The following is a 14,825-nucleotide window of genomic DNA, read 5'->3' on the forward strand; positions in this document are numbered from 1 at the left end:
CAGTGCAAGAGGACTGCAGTTCACAGCTCCACACTCACCTGGACGGCGAACTCCTGCACAGCCTTCAGGTATCGTGCTCAATAAGTTCCCTTTCAAATTTAAACTTCCCCAAAGCGTCACCTTACAGAGAGTGAAACCCCAAGTCCCTGCAGTGACGTTTGGGTTAATGTGTGATGAAATCAGTGCTTGCCGTTTCTCTAACTTTATCCCGCTTTAGAACTCAGACGTGCTCCCTCGGCCTCAGCTATGCCCCTGGCAGTGTCCGGCCTTAGCGGCTCCTGGCTCTGTGGAGGATGCTTTCCCCACCACGGCTGGGTCATCTCCTGCCTTCTCCTGCAAGTGTGTTAGCAAATCCTACCCTTCTCTTCTTGGTGGTGAATGTGGTCCCTCAGGAATGGAAGGATGACCAAAGGTGGAGGGATTGTAAATAAGTTTGTCCTAAACCTGGTTCTATCCTCAAATGGTAAGATTTGACCTAACCTGGACTCCAGACATGTGGCTTACATGATATTCCACATATCAGCCGGTCATCACATTTAGCCCGAGAATGTTGCCGAGGGACTGAGCCTCAGGCAGCCTCGGGCCCACGGCTGCCCAAACAAGGTGAATGATGAACTGTGCCAATCAATTAATCTTTGCAAATCATTCCTTGTTTGTTTGGTTTGGGGGTCTCATCACCTCCTGACTCACCATGTTACACGTAGGGATGTTCTGAGCTATCACTGGAGTTGAAATCCTCTTCTATGTTTTGCTCAAATAAAGCTTGTTAATGAACTTTTAAAAAAGAATGGGAAGAATTGAGGCAATGAAAAGGGATGGTGAAGTGCCTGGAGGCCAGCAGCGACAGGAATCCACCATGCTCTCGGGGAGACCAGATGCTGTCTGATCAGGTGAGCTGGGGTTCTGCTGGAGAGGTTACCTGGCTGGAGCTGGTTACTATAGATAGGGAGCCAGAAATGCTGAGAGAGAGAGAGAGAGAGAGAGAGAGAGAGAGAGAGAGAGAGAGAGAGACAGAGACAGAGAGACAGACACAGACGCAAACAGACAGACAGATCGACAGCAAGGAGAATAATGCATGCTCTGGAATCGATGTCATTCCATTGTATGACTGCTAGTGGGGCCTCCTGTTGGCTAAACTCTGAGGAAGCAGCAAGGGAAGGAGCCCAGGAGGAAAAGAGAAAGTCAGAATAGTCCCCAAGCCCCAGCCTTCCCCAGCCCTCCAACCCCCAGCATCTGCTCTCTTCTAATAAGCACCTTTCTGAGACATGATCACCATGAAACTGACCATCCTAAGGGTGCATGAATTCTCATCTGCAAAGACAAGCAGGAGGAATGGAGCCAAGCCTGGAGACGTAGGCAGGGATGCACCTTGCTTCAGAGCCAGGCCAGCCCTTCCTTCTCCCATCGTGTCATGGTCCACTGGAGCCCTGGCTATCTTGCCGGCTCATTGCATGGACATCGTGCCCTGCAGTCACAGTGCAGCCAATGGGCTTCTCTTTTCTCTACGTCACATCCAGCAGACACTCTTCCATCTTCTGGTGCAAGACAATTACTGCCACTTGTTTTTGGAGATGGTAGCTGAAAAGACACCGATGTTTCACTGCCTGTCTGTTGTGGGCTGACTCCTTCCAACTATGTCAAGGAGACCAGCTGTGAGCAGCTCCACAGCTGGGTCATCTTTAAGAAAACGCAGTGTGTGATTCTCTCCCCCAATTCTACCCGACCTGATGGATTGCCCAGGGAAGTGGGGGGAATGACCAGTTCTTCATTTCTCAGGACCTGGATGAGCTTGTGTTCATCTCTTTCTCCCAGAGCTGTGTTGCCTTGAACATATTTGTTCCATAGACAAGAGCCTTCACTCAGGCATTCACGGGCATCTCCTGTAGTTCAGTTTTCATTAGGATCACAGGCCAAACCACTGTCCACTTCACTCCCAGCTGCCTGAGCTATCATCTTGAGTTTCTCCAAAATTCTGCTAAAATCAGTGGACATTTCATCTGCTCTGGTCAAATACTCTTGTCAACACTTTGTACCAAAGTTGCTACAACTCCTGGCACTGCACACAGGGAAGATGCTTTGTGCTGATGCTGCCTCATCCTTGGAGCAGATTCTGGCCTTTTCCCTCGGGCTGCTCTGAGCTGTCCATCTCCTAGTTGTCCGGGGGCCAGAGGAACCACGTGCGTGACAGCAAGAGTGTGCAGCTCCTCACTGCTGGTGACATTATTCAAAGCTTTGCATACAAAAGCAACGGCTTGCTGTGGGGAACAGTGGGACAATGCAGGCAGTTCTGGAAGGGAGGGAGTGCTGAGGAGGGTCTGGAGTCCTCTGCAGTGCAGCGTGTTGGTCTCTGTGTGCCCACGTCGCTGCACCCATCTCAGAGTGCTGCTCCTACGGAGCCCAGGTCTCTCCCTCAGCGGAAGAGATGGGAGGTTTTGCATATTTAACTGGAATTGCCTTTCTTTGATTGTAAGACTCGGTCTTGGTCTTGGGATGGATCTTCTGCCGTGTCTTCTCTGTGATTAAAAAAAGACACTTCCTGTTCAACACCTAGAGAGCCAGTCGATTGTCTGGCTTACCTTGAGTTTTCCATTTCCATGTACTTCCTCATGCATGTTATCAGTCCAGTCCGAAACTGCTAGCTCACGGAGGTTTTTATCATTACGGTGAAAGCCTCCATTCCCAGGAGCGGGGCAGACATCTGAGCTTCCCACACTTTGCAGCCACAGCCAGTGAGAAGTTAAGCAGCGCTGATACATGGCTTGCCACACTCTGCATCCGGCCAATGTAGAGGAAGAGTTCCCAGACCAGTTCAGAGCGGCTCTTCCTTGGGGTCAAATTTGGCAAGCAGGTGAGGGGAAGACCTACACAGGACACCATGCTGAAGTGTGTATTTCGGCTTTTGCATAGGTGCGAGTGGTCTGCAGGGAAGCAACAGGGAACAGAAACGCTCAGGAGGAGGCTCACTGAGGGGAACCTTAAAGCCTGCAGGCCCTGCAGCGGGGCAGCGGGAAGCCTGAGGAGACTCTTGTCAGCACAGCTGTCGGAAGTTGCGTAGGGTAGAGGTGGCTGGGACGTTGACCACAGCCACTTCGAAACCATGGGCAGTGGTGGGCCATTGCGGGAAAGAGACAGACCTCTCTTACTTCTGACCTCATGCTGGCAATTTCTGGTTTCCAAACTCAACTCCTACCCAAAGGACAAGAAAGTCCAGTTAATAAGGCAAACAGGATGATCACCTTCCTAGGGTCACAGAGCAGAACATGGAGCAAAAAGCGAAAGTAACCGCACATCTGGTCGCTCACTCACATGCTAACTCTCTTCCACATCGAACCAGGGCACCGAGCTTAAAACAGCTGTCTCTTCATACATGTACCATTGCTTTTACATGAAACCAGGGAGGCTCCTTCCTCCAGCATTCTGATGCACCAGCACCCTGCGGGCCACTGCACACCCCAGCTTCTTAGTCCTAGGCATCCCTAGCTTGGTGTCCAGGCACCCCCTTCCATCCTGTTCTCTCCTGGTCTCTGTAACCAGCACTCTAGGCTCAGCGTCTGTGAGCCCAAGTCTTAGATTCCACATGAGCTCACAGAGGCCCTGGTGTCTGCGCACCTCCGCGCCTGGCTTCTTTCATCCCATCCGCTGTCCACTGTCAGCTGTCCACGTGCACCACATGCTCGGCCCTCATCAGGTGATGCGTCCCTGGCTCGTTTTCATTTCTCGGTTACTTGGGCAGTGATCAGCATCAGAGCACAGCTGTCCCTCACATACTGACTTGATCTCCGGGATTCTGGGCAATCCTGTTTAATTCTGAGAAAAGTCCCCATTTTCCGTGGTAGCCGTAGTAATTTGCATTTTCACCCATAGAAGACAAGTGGTGTCTTTCCTCTATCTGTTCCCTAGCATTTCTTACCCTTAGTTTTATTATTAATAGCTTTTCTTACTGGATCAAAACATCAGAATACCTCCCAGGAATATGTATAGTTTTGTGTTATGTATCAGTTACAATTTAAAACAAGGTCATATATATATATATTCAATCTATTGCTAAATTGGGTTTTGGTAAATAATGTAGTAAAGACAATTTCCTTTGTCATTAAATCTGCGATACATGTTTATTCTATTATTTACTTCAAGGTGTTCCATTTTTAAATAATTAGTTTTATTACATTATGCAATTATTCTTTCACACATAATTAATACCTTTTGGAGATACTGGACTCTTTTCTATTTTAAAATGTTCATAGGCAGGGCTGGAATGAACCTATCTATTCAGATATTCCTTTATATAATTTTCTGGGGATGAGATTCCATACACGATTTCCTTACTGGAAGTGGTCCTAGTTCTGGAGAGTTGTCCCCCTCCGGGAATGGGGTAACAATGTACACAGCACCCACATGGCACAGGACTGGGTGTTTCTCCATGCAGGGACCAAGGCTTGCCCAAGGATTTTTGTTAAAGCCTTATTAGTCCAATAGGAAGGGCAGCGGAACATTATTGGCTTCCTATAAATTTCTGATTCAAATGAGGGGTGGGGAGAGACTCCGAGGGTAGAGGTAATGCATAAACGCTGCAGAAACACAGCCAGTGTCTTCGGTCCCGGGACGAGGAACAAAGTCAAGCGTAGCCCAAGGGACATGGCAGGTCAGGGTCAGCAGCCTCCGCGCGTCCCTCTCAGCGGCCGGGCCCTGTCCATGGCAGAGACCGCGGTGCCCTCACCGTGCTGCAGCCTTCCCTGCCACCTCTGTCCTTCTTGGTGTTCTGGACCCAGATTTTTCAGTGTAACATTCAGGTTCTTGGGTGTAACTTGTTCGCTGCTCAGGTTGGTTTAAAGCAGGGTCACTTATTTCCAAGTTGCACGATTTTCCGCCCCACCGCTCTGCAGCCGGGCTGCCCCTGCCCTGGGCTCGCATGTGGGTTTCTCTGGCTGGAGCCAGCGGGTTGGAGATCCCTGCACCCAGCGCTGGGCTGAGGGCTCCGAGGGGGCCGCTGCTTCGGTGTGCTGGACCTTTCACTCTGTGAAGTTTGGAAGCCTGTGCTGCAGAAACATTGTAGCAATTCCCACAGCACCTGAGCTGGTCGGTCCCTCAGGGCTACCAGATGCCCAGAATGAAGGAAGGAAAGGTTTATTTAGCATACAGTTTGTGGAGGTTTAGTCCATAATCAGCTGGCTCCAAGGCAGGGTGGCGTTGCACGGGGCCAACACTTCAAGGCAGCAGCCAGAGCTAAATGGGTGGGGGGAGCAAGCCGATTTTCCTCTCTTAGGTTGTAAGCAGGCTACCCCCTCCACCCTAAGGCGAGAGCAGCATGCCTGCCATCTCTACTGCACAGGCTGGGGATGTTTACTAAGTAAGGCTCCTGGCCCCCTGCTGAGTCTCTCATTTATACTTCTCAAGGTGACACACTGTATCAAATGTATCAACCATAACAATCCACTCCATGTCAGCTTGGCAACCAGACACCTTTTAAAAACTGATTTCCAGATACAAAGACATGGTGGTTTTTTTTTTTTTTTTTTTTTTTTTTTTTTTTTTTTTTACCATTTTGCAACTTGAACATTATTACACGGGTTTAACAATCCTTAGGAACCAGCATTATGTCTGTTAAAATTATATTACATTAGGAACCACATTTTGTCCTTGGACCCCCAAAGACTCATGCACATCCATTTATGCAAAAGGCATTTAGTCCATCTGCAAGAGTCGCCAAAGTCCTAACAGTTTCAGCACTGCTTAAGAGTCCAAGTCCCGAGGCTCCTCCAAGGTTGAAAGCAAACTCTTAGCTGTAACCCCATGTACAAATGAAAACAAAGTCAAACACTTCCAACATGCAGTGGCACCAGAGAAAACATTCCCATTCTGAAAGATACAAACAGGGATATAAAGGTTTGGGACCAAAGCAAATCAAAAATCCAGCAGGGCAAACGTTAAACCCTGTAGTTGCACAGTCAGCATCTGAAGCAAACCAGAACCCTGGGCCTCTTCTTCAACCCGCCCTCACCTGGGGTTTTGCTCTGCTCCTATCAACAGCAGAACTTTTCATCCTGTTTTTTGGGGTGATGCTGTGTTTCAGAAGCATTCTAATTTTTTTTTTTAAGTAGATGTTTTTCAGAATCATTTTCTCTTTACTTCCGCAGGTCTGTAATCGCACACGGCCCATTGTTATTTCAGTGGGACAGGAAAAACAGTACCACTCTTGATCAAAAGGGCCTCGGGAAAGACAGGATTAAAATTCAGGAAAACACGAAATGAAGAAGCAGATGAATGGATCTGACTGACCATAACAAGACTGGCAGGCCGTGAGCAGCTGTGAGCACAAGAACAGGTAATTTTCAAACAGAGCTTTTATTTATTTATTTTCTCCCCTGCTTTTATAGAAAGTAATGTGTGTGCACCTTGGCAAAAATTTAAAAAAATATATACATAAAAGTGAGAGTAAAAAATTGTGCCACCTAGAAAACGTCTTATAATGTGGGGTTATTCTATCCACAGGAAACCTGGGCAGGACATCATATTTAAGTATCTAATCCACATATTACCATATTTTAAGCTACTTGACAGATGATTGAGGCTTTGACGCTGTATTTATTATGTGTGATTTAATTTTTTCCAGTTATTACCTGAGGGCGTATATCTCAAAATGAACTCATGTCCCCAAAGAGCATCAGCATTTTACATCTGCTGAGAACAATTGCTAAATTTCCTCTGTGAAAGCTGTCAAGTGCTTGATAATCACCGGGGAAGGAACTTCTGCTGTTTTAAAGCCACCCAGCTTGTGATCATTCGTCACGGCAGCCTTTGGAGAAAAGCATGCAGTATCTTCATCCAAAACCAGAAGGTGCTCACTGTGCAGGGTGGCGAGAAGAACCTCTCGGGCCCCAGCAACGTGTTTCTCCTCTCAGTGTGGGTGCTGCGTGACCTCTGCTCTGTAATTCGTGATAACCGCGTGGCTCTGACGTCTTTCTTATGGTGGATTTTTCTCCTAGGTACCAGGGGTAAATTGAGGTCTGGCTCCTTCTCCAAAGCATACGCTACTGACTTTTCCATTCTAGTTTTACCTTCTCTCTTTTTCCAGAATAAAGATGAAGCTTCAGGGTTTCTTGTCTTCTTTCTTTACAGTTCATTCAGGATAGGACAACATGTAAAACATGTCCACTTCACCTTAATGCTTTCAGTCAGAGGAGCTTGTTCACCCCTCGATTAAAAGCACAATAGTTCTGGTTTTCTAAATGACTGCAGAACTAGAGGGCATTTTTTTACCTTTTTGGCTTTGCTAGAACATTGTGTTTTTACCCCAGCAGGTTCCGCTATTGTTGGTGTTTTGCTTCTTTTACATTATAGACTCTGTCTTTACAAAAAGAAGGAATTGTGCAGGATAAATATGGGTTTAAAATGCTCAGCTAACTTCCGTCCATCTGTAAAGTGTTTGCCCCCTCCTAGAATTCGTGTTCCGTAGCTGGGCTTTCTTTTTTTAGAAACAGTGATGTTTGTCCCATGTGTCAGTGGCATCGTGGCTGGGTATCGGATCCTGCACCTAGAGTCATGTTGTGTAGCTCAGGCGGCCAAACAGACTTTTCCCTGAGTGGTTCCAAGTCCTCCGCTCTCCAGCTCCTACCCTGGGCGGCCTGGCCGTGAGCCCCAGTGCAGTGTCCCCCTCATACTGTGCCATCATGCCAAGTCACACTGGGATTTCATCTACTCTTCAGGTTCTTAGAAATCCTAGTGATTTCTGGCACTTAAGACGTTCTCCTTTTAGTTTTGAGCATAATAGAATGTGATCCTTCTCATGTCTAAGTATCTGGCATGTACAGCCGAATATTCACACATTATAAGCATATAAATCGGCCAATCATGACTAAGAAATTTTGGAGAGAGGAGAGGGAGACACTGTGTATATTCATTTACCATCTAAAGCAAATTTCATTTTTGTTACATGACATCCAACAGAATTTTCTCTTTAAAATCTTGAAAAGAAAACTAACAACTAGCAGTGTTCTGTTGTTGGATTTGTAAATGTTTTACATTATATACTCTATTTTTAGAAAAAGAGTAAATTGTGTAGCATTAAGATGTTCTAAAATATTTCAAATAATTTTTAAAGTGTCTGCCTCAGCCTAATTAGGAGTACTATAGTTTTGTCCAGGGCATATAATAATGTAAAAACAACAACAACAAAAAAAAAAACATTTTAATGCTCCTTTCTCTACTCAGCTGAGGACTGTAACATTGGAATTGATGATTGCCTAGTAGAATCCCAAACACCCAGTGGTAAGTGGTACATTTTACTTACCTATTTTTGATTAAGTCTACCTCAAGATTCAAACTGTAATCCACTAATTATGTTTTGTACAACTACTTTTTGTCAAAAGTGCATTGCTTTGTAAAATCTGTGACCTTAAGGAACTCATGAGAGGGAAGGGATGAGGGAGAGCCGTCCCATGGCTGGACACAGAGTCTTTCACTAGGGCTAGGCTGGTGGTGCAGGGAGCTGCTCGGCTCCTGAGTGTGACACACAGCTCTGCACACCCAGTGACTCTGCATGGTCAAGTCTTGGTCTTGGCTCACTGCACAGTCTGTCATGGCTGAGGCAAGTGGTGGCTCCTTCGTGTCACTCTGCCATCTCGGTCACCCTGTCCCCACGATCACATTGCAATTGAGCCTGCTGAGGACAGAAACACAAGCCTAGCAAAGGCAAGCATTAATTCCAGCCAGAATCCAACAACGGGGAGCTGCTGTGTGATCTCAACACCAGATGATACAGAGAGCTCTTCCTGGACCTCATCACAGACCAGGAAGTCTATGTTTGTAATCCCATGGAAAAGTTACCGGGATTCCAATAATTCCAATCTACCACTCCCAGTGCAACTCACAGCAACAATAAAGACTCTAAGACATATTTGAAGTTACGGGGAGCCAAGGGGTCTTAAGTCCAGCCAGGATGAAGGTTCATCCGAACAAAGGCCTCCACCCAGGGCCCAGCCCAGATTTTACTAATTTGTGAAGCAGGGAGTGGTTTGTGGATGAGTGACTGAGAGAATGGCGGGAAATACTGGAGTGCTGTTAGCTGGGCTCGGAGGCCTGACAGCAGCTCTGCGACAGGCAGAGAGAAGGATGTGCAGGAAGACCAGTCTGCACTACACAGCAGAGGGTGCAGCTAATGTTTTAGGTCAGTGCTTCAGTTCCGAGGTGCAGACTTGTCTGCCCTGGGAAGTCACAGCTTCTTATCTTGATCCCAGTTGACAGCTCTGGAGCCATGGTTCTTCAGCCTGCATGGCTTAGCCATGGTTTTGGGAGTCATGGGGTAGGGAAACAGCGACTGTCACCCCACCTGGCCTCAAAGATTATGCATCAGCACTTCAGCCAGCCTTCTTTACATTGCTTAGAGGCCACTGAAGGGATCAGGAAAAGTACCAGCCAGCTCTGGGCATGTCTGTGCATGGAGACAGAGCTAGGGTTAGCCACAGTGGGGAGACTGCTCTCTGTTCAAGGAGAATCATCCAGGTGGTCCTCTCCAAGGGAGGCCGGAAATACAGTCTTCTTGGGTTCTTAGCAAGACACATAGGAGTCGTTATTGGGCAGTGCCCTGAATGAAGCTGGAAAGACACTCAGGAGACACTAACAGCAAAATCACTTTATCGTTGTGTGCACAGTTTCTCCTTGGTAGGAATGGTAAACTACAGTAAAGTTCTTTAAGTCCATACACTGAGAAATATAAAACAATAGGAGTTCATAAATAATACATGGTTAGAAAAACAAAGACTGAAACTATCATATTTTGAGTCCTGTCTTGTTGGAAAGAAAACCAAGACCCTGAAAGAATCAGCATTCTCTTTCACTAACACAGGTTTGTAAGACAAAGGAAACGATAATCTCACATTGCCGTTCCTTAAGGGTTACGTGGCTTCTAAGTGTTACCTTCTTGGAAGTTGCTGATGTTGTTTATTATCAATTTTACAAATTTTATGCAATTATGATTTTCAGATTTATACACACTTTTAACGTGAGAGCAAAATCACCTGATGGCTGCATCACAAGAAGCTCACACGAAGCCTTTGCATGCAGAAGCTTCTGTGCTCAAACTCAACCCTGGCAGACACACTTTTATCTTCACGGTCGCCTGCCACGTCTAAGTGGATTCCAGGTCCTAATTAGCTCAGCAGTGCTCTTGGATTTGAAACTGCGCCTGATTCCCACACCTGCAGGGACAGTCTACATCCTTGTTGCCCAGGGGTCATCCTTGTCTTCACTGTGCTTTTCCTTGCTGACTGATACATTATTTTAACACCCGTAGTTATCCGGACCAATGCCACGCCCTCTCTCCAACCCAACATGACTCACTGTTGACTCTATTTGCTGGATTTGCCCCACCAAACCGGGTTACACTGAAACCAAGCAAAGTCCAACCTGTGTCAAGTGCATCCTTTGTTAGTGCAGCACTTGGGTGCTGTCTTCGGACTTGGTCAGTAGGTTTCTCTAGGTCAACTTTCCAACTAGGTTGATACAAACTTCCATCAAAACTGCTAGCAGTTAATCCTAACCCTTCTGACTCAGATTTTCTTCTTTCCACAGATCTGCTTGTAAACTTTAACAGACACTTTGATAGCCCGAAAGCAACCCACAGCACTGAATAAGCAGAAGCATGAATCAGAGTGATGTCCTAGTCTAAGATGATCATAATCCAACTGATGTGCTGGATTAGTTAAGTACAATACAACACTATAGTTGCTACAATGACACTGGACCAAAGTGATACTAATCCACCCAGTAATAAAATACTGAGTAATTTGTCAAATTAGCAAATACTTAAATGTCTCGTCATCCTACTACAGAGTCTTTGGAAAGTACTTTTCACTTGTACCTAATGCCTTTCTCCTACACTGTCCTGAGGCTTCCAGGCTGCAAGCACATGCTGAGAGACATAGCTGGAGGTTTTCTTGTCTACTGTCTCCTGCAACTCCTACTGAGACCGACAGAGCTGCATGTTCACTTTTAAAGATGAAGGTCGACAGACCTTAGGGACCGATTCTCCACTCCTGCTCAAAAGAGAAGGCAGCACTAGAATTGTAAATGTTGCTGCTAGTGACTTGTATCTTGCTACAAAACTACAGCATGAAATCTGGGCGAGACAGTGAAATTGAATCATAGAGCAAGAGTGAAAAATAATGCAAGGTAAAATATTTGGGGAACTTAAAACAGTAAGTGGGTTCAAAGACAGTTCATAGAGAAGCTAAAACTTCTAACACAGCATTGCTTCACAAAATTCAGTGACAGAAAAATTGTGAGCTGCAGGCAGTGGTCAGTAACGTTAGACTCCCAGGGCCAGGGAAAGAGTAGCTAACATTTACTGATCACTTATTTTTGCTTACTCTGTCCTGATTTGAAAACTACACTATACTTATTAATGAAACCACTCTGAAATTGTGATAAATAGGGGTGTGCATTATCCACTAATTAACTTGTGAGAAACACACCTCACTGAAAAATACTAAAATCTAGAAAGCTGCGATAACTGTTCAAAAATTTACTATTTTCTCATGCTTATCAAGTTACATACCAGAATTGAAGGTATGTCTTTTGCACTCTCAGTCATGTGAAAAAACACATGACAAAGTCACTTAAAGAAGTGAGATTGATTTTAGGCTCACATTTCAGAGGCTGGAGTGCATGGTTGCTGGGCCATTGCCGTGTGTCAGAGGTGGGACAGAACATCACACTGCAAGGCAGAGGGCATCCAGGAAGCGACAGGTGGGCTGGGGATGGGTCCAGGGATAGATGTGCCTCTCAAGGGCTTGACCCCCAATGTGCCTGCCAAGGGCAGGCCCCCAGGGAGGAGCTTCTTCCTGCTATACCCAGTCCCCCATAGCATCGCCAGCTGGGAGAAAACACTCAGAGTCTGAGCTTCTGGGGGTCACTCCAGAACTGAGCCGTAGATGACAGTCCTCAGGGTGAAGGTGCCACATGCTCTCCACTCAGCTTACAATGGAGGCGACTGACCCGCTATGATGCACAGAGCATAGGATCCATGTAATACTCATTCACTTCAAAGGTATCTCCACACACCAGCTGGTGTTTCCCATCTCTGAGCTCTGCGGGCAGCCGGGTCGCCAAGGACCCTAGGAAACATTCATGGTGAGAATCTCCCACTCTGAGTCAGAGCCAGGCCAGGAAGGTGGGGGATCAGGCAGGACAGCAAATGGTGGTTCCCAGCCCCAAGATGAACCACACATGGACTTCATAGGGTGCTGCGCATGCTGATGAATCTGAGCCTGGGAGTGTGGGGGGCTTGACCCCTTGCTGGCCTGAAGACAAGGGAAAGCTGGTGTGCAGAACTCTGGTATTCAGGCTATGTCCTTAGTTCTATTTCAGTGAAGATCACTTGGCACGATCTATGTCACTGAGAAGCCCAAGGAAAGAAACAAGATTGGCACAAGTGATGGAAGATGTTCTCCTGCACAAGTATTTTTTCAAATTTCTGCTGTTTGAAAATGTTTTGTAATCCTTTTTTTGAGGAAAGATTATATGTGTCATGGTTTGTTATATATTAATGCATTATATAAAACAATATACTGTATAACTTCAGGTACTGTATAATACTTATTCATATTTTTAAAGTTTTAAAAGTAGTGAAGACCTTCAGAGAAGTTATTCAACTTTTATAGGTGTTTATGGATTTCTGCATATGAGAAAATAACGTTATACCTCCTGCAAGTCTAGCTAGCCAAGCTATGCTGGCATTGAGACCCCTCCCGCCTCTCCCCTACCACATTTCTCCTGAAGACTGCTAATTTTTCCTGCATGTGGAATGATGTTTTACATTGCCATCTCTCATTCATAAGCAAAAAATATATTCCAATTAAATTACTCCAAGTAAATCATTCTGACACAGCCAGAGTTCTTATAAATTATTGTGCCATAGTTGGGTATGTCTGGTTAAGAAAAACAAAAACAAAACCATGAAACCAAGAAGCACCTTATTGCCCACAGATCAAAAGCGCGATCCCTTTGGAAGGGGTGTGGATGCCTGTGCAGCAGATAAGATTATTACCGGCGGTCCCTGCCCACTTTTAGCCCAGTTAGTGAGTTCAAAGAGTGCTTTCGTCTGACAGTGCTTTCTCTTCCAAGGGACACTTTCCTCCATGTGCTGTGCTTGTCTGTGTGGGGGGCAAGCTCCACGCTGACAAGCAGGGACGGAATGGAGGTTTGTCTTGGTGATTCAGTTTGCTTTTCTAAAATCTCTGCTACAGAAATTCAGAGACAATGTGGTCTTCTATGGGATCCTTGTGACTTTTATTAAATTGGTTCAAACTATGCTGGGCATGTGGGGGTGCAGTTTTTGGGGTCAAATTATTCTAGGGAGATATAAGGTTTTGACTGATACAAATTTAATAAGCACAGCCTTTCTGAGTTTTTAATTTTTTGATGAAGCAAACAAGTCATAAACTCTGAGATGATAAATGGATGTTTTAAGCCACTAAGGTGTGTGGTAAGCTTTTTTCTTTATGGTAGAAAACGAACATAAATAGATAAGATCTCACTGAATGAGGAGCCAACCAGGGAAGACACAGAAAGATAAAAGCAATCTCAGGCCTCATGTTCACATCCCAAAATGAATGGAGAGAAGCCTTTGTGGTTGCTCTTTTGCTGTGCTCTAAGACAGATTAAATAGCTCATTTTCCTTTTATTTGAAAGTGTATGAAAACAGTCAGAACTCTAGTACTATTTCAGAACTCACGGTTTTGTAGCACAAGCAAGCTATGACAAACTGCTGATCACTGGATACGCAAGTTTCCTTTCATGAGAACAGTGCACGCGGCTCACTGTTTTCACAGTGCACAGGCAGGTGTAACACGTTTTACAGGGTTTGGAGATTAGTGTTCATTCCATGTTCCCCATCAAAGCTAAAAAACATTTCCTTCCTGGTCATGTTTCAGAACATATTCAAACTCCACAATATGTGAAATACTCACTTTACTTTCGATTCTTCAAACATTTTACTTTGTGTTAATTATGGTATTAAGAGAAAAGACACACAGCTTTAGAAATATATATATTATTGAGGACCTCAAGAAAAGAGATCTGGTCTTCCGGAGTTAGTGGCAGCCACGATAGGCTGGATCCTCCTCTATAGTTACAAGGTGTCTTCCCTTTCATTTGCAAGCTGGGAACTATATTAGCTTCTTAGGACTGCAGTAATAAATTCCCACAGAGGTGGTGGCCAGCATAATTTGTATGCACATAGTTTTGAGCCAGGAAGCCAGAAATGAAGTCACTGTCAGAACTGGCTTCCCCTGCAGTCTCCTGGGACACTTTGTGCCACTTTTAAATTCTGGGGGCTCCTAGCATTCTTGGCTTGTGGCCTCTGGATTGTCTTCACTTGCCCGTCTCTTTTATATTCTCCTCCACGTGTCTCTCACGAGGACCTTGGCCACTCGATTTGGGACCCTAGTGTCCAGGATGATCTCATTTTGAGATATTTACCTTAGCTGCATCTGCAAAAACCCGTTTATTTTTTTATGGAGAATCATGTCTAGCGTTCCCAGGACAGGAAGCAGGTGTATCATCACCGAGGGCAGCATTGAACCCACTGCAAATACTAATCTAGGATTCACAATGTAGAAGTGATAATTAAAATATATTGTCAGTATGATTGTGTGACTCTTTATGCTACATTGGTGTTAAGAATTCCTTAGCAACAGATGGAAACCCAAGTTTAAATTTTAAAGCAAAAATGTTTCACCATTTTCATTTTCAATTTGGTTGCTAAATATTTGTGTTCTTTTAATTCCTAATAAAATTCATCATCTGAAGAGTCATTCTCTCCTAGAGAT

General features: G+C 45.3%; 1 long non-coding RNA gene across 1 annotated transcript; it reads left to right on the forward strand.

The window, feature by feature from the left end:
• The first annotated feature begins 225 nt into the window (after positions 1–225).
• LOC134472578 (uncharacterized) lies at positions 226–7,086 on the forward strand. The gene is made up of 3 exons (XR_010042464.1): positions 226–890; positions 6,135–6,322; positions 6,611–7,086. It is a non-coding gene; the product is annotated as an uncharacterized LOC134472578 (long non-coding RNA).
• Positions 7,087–14,825: the final 7,739 nt, after the last annotated feature.

This window comes from Cavia porcellus, unplaced genomic scaffold (assembly GCF_034190915.1).
Source record: "Cavia porcellus strain 051 isolate PalLab524CR breed Dunkin Hartley unplaced genomic scaffold, mCavPor4.1 scaffold_2, whole genome shotgun sequence".
NCBI lineage: Eukaryota > Metazoa > Chordata > Mammalia > Rodentia > Caviidae > Cavia > Cavia porcellus.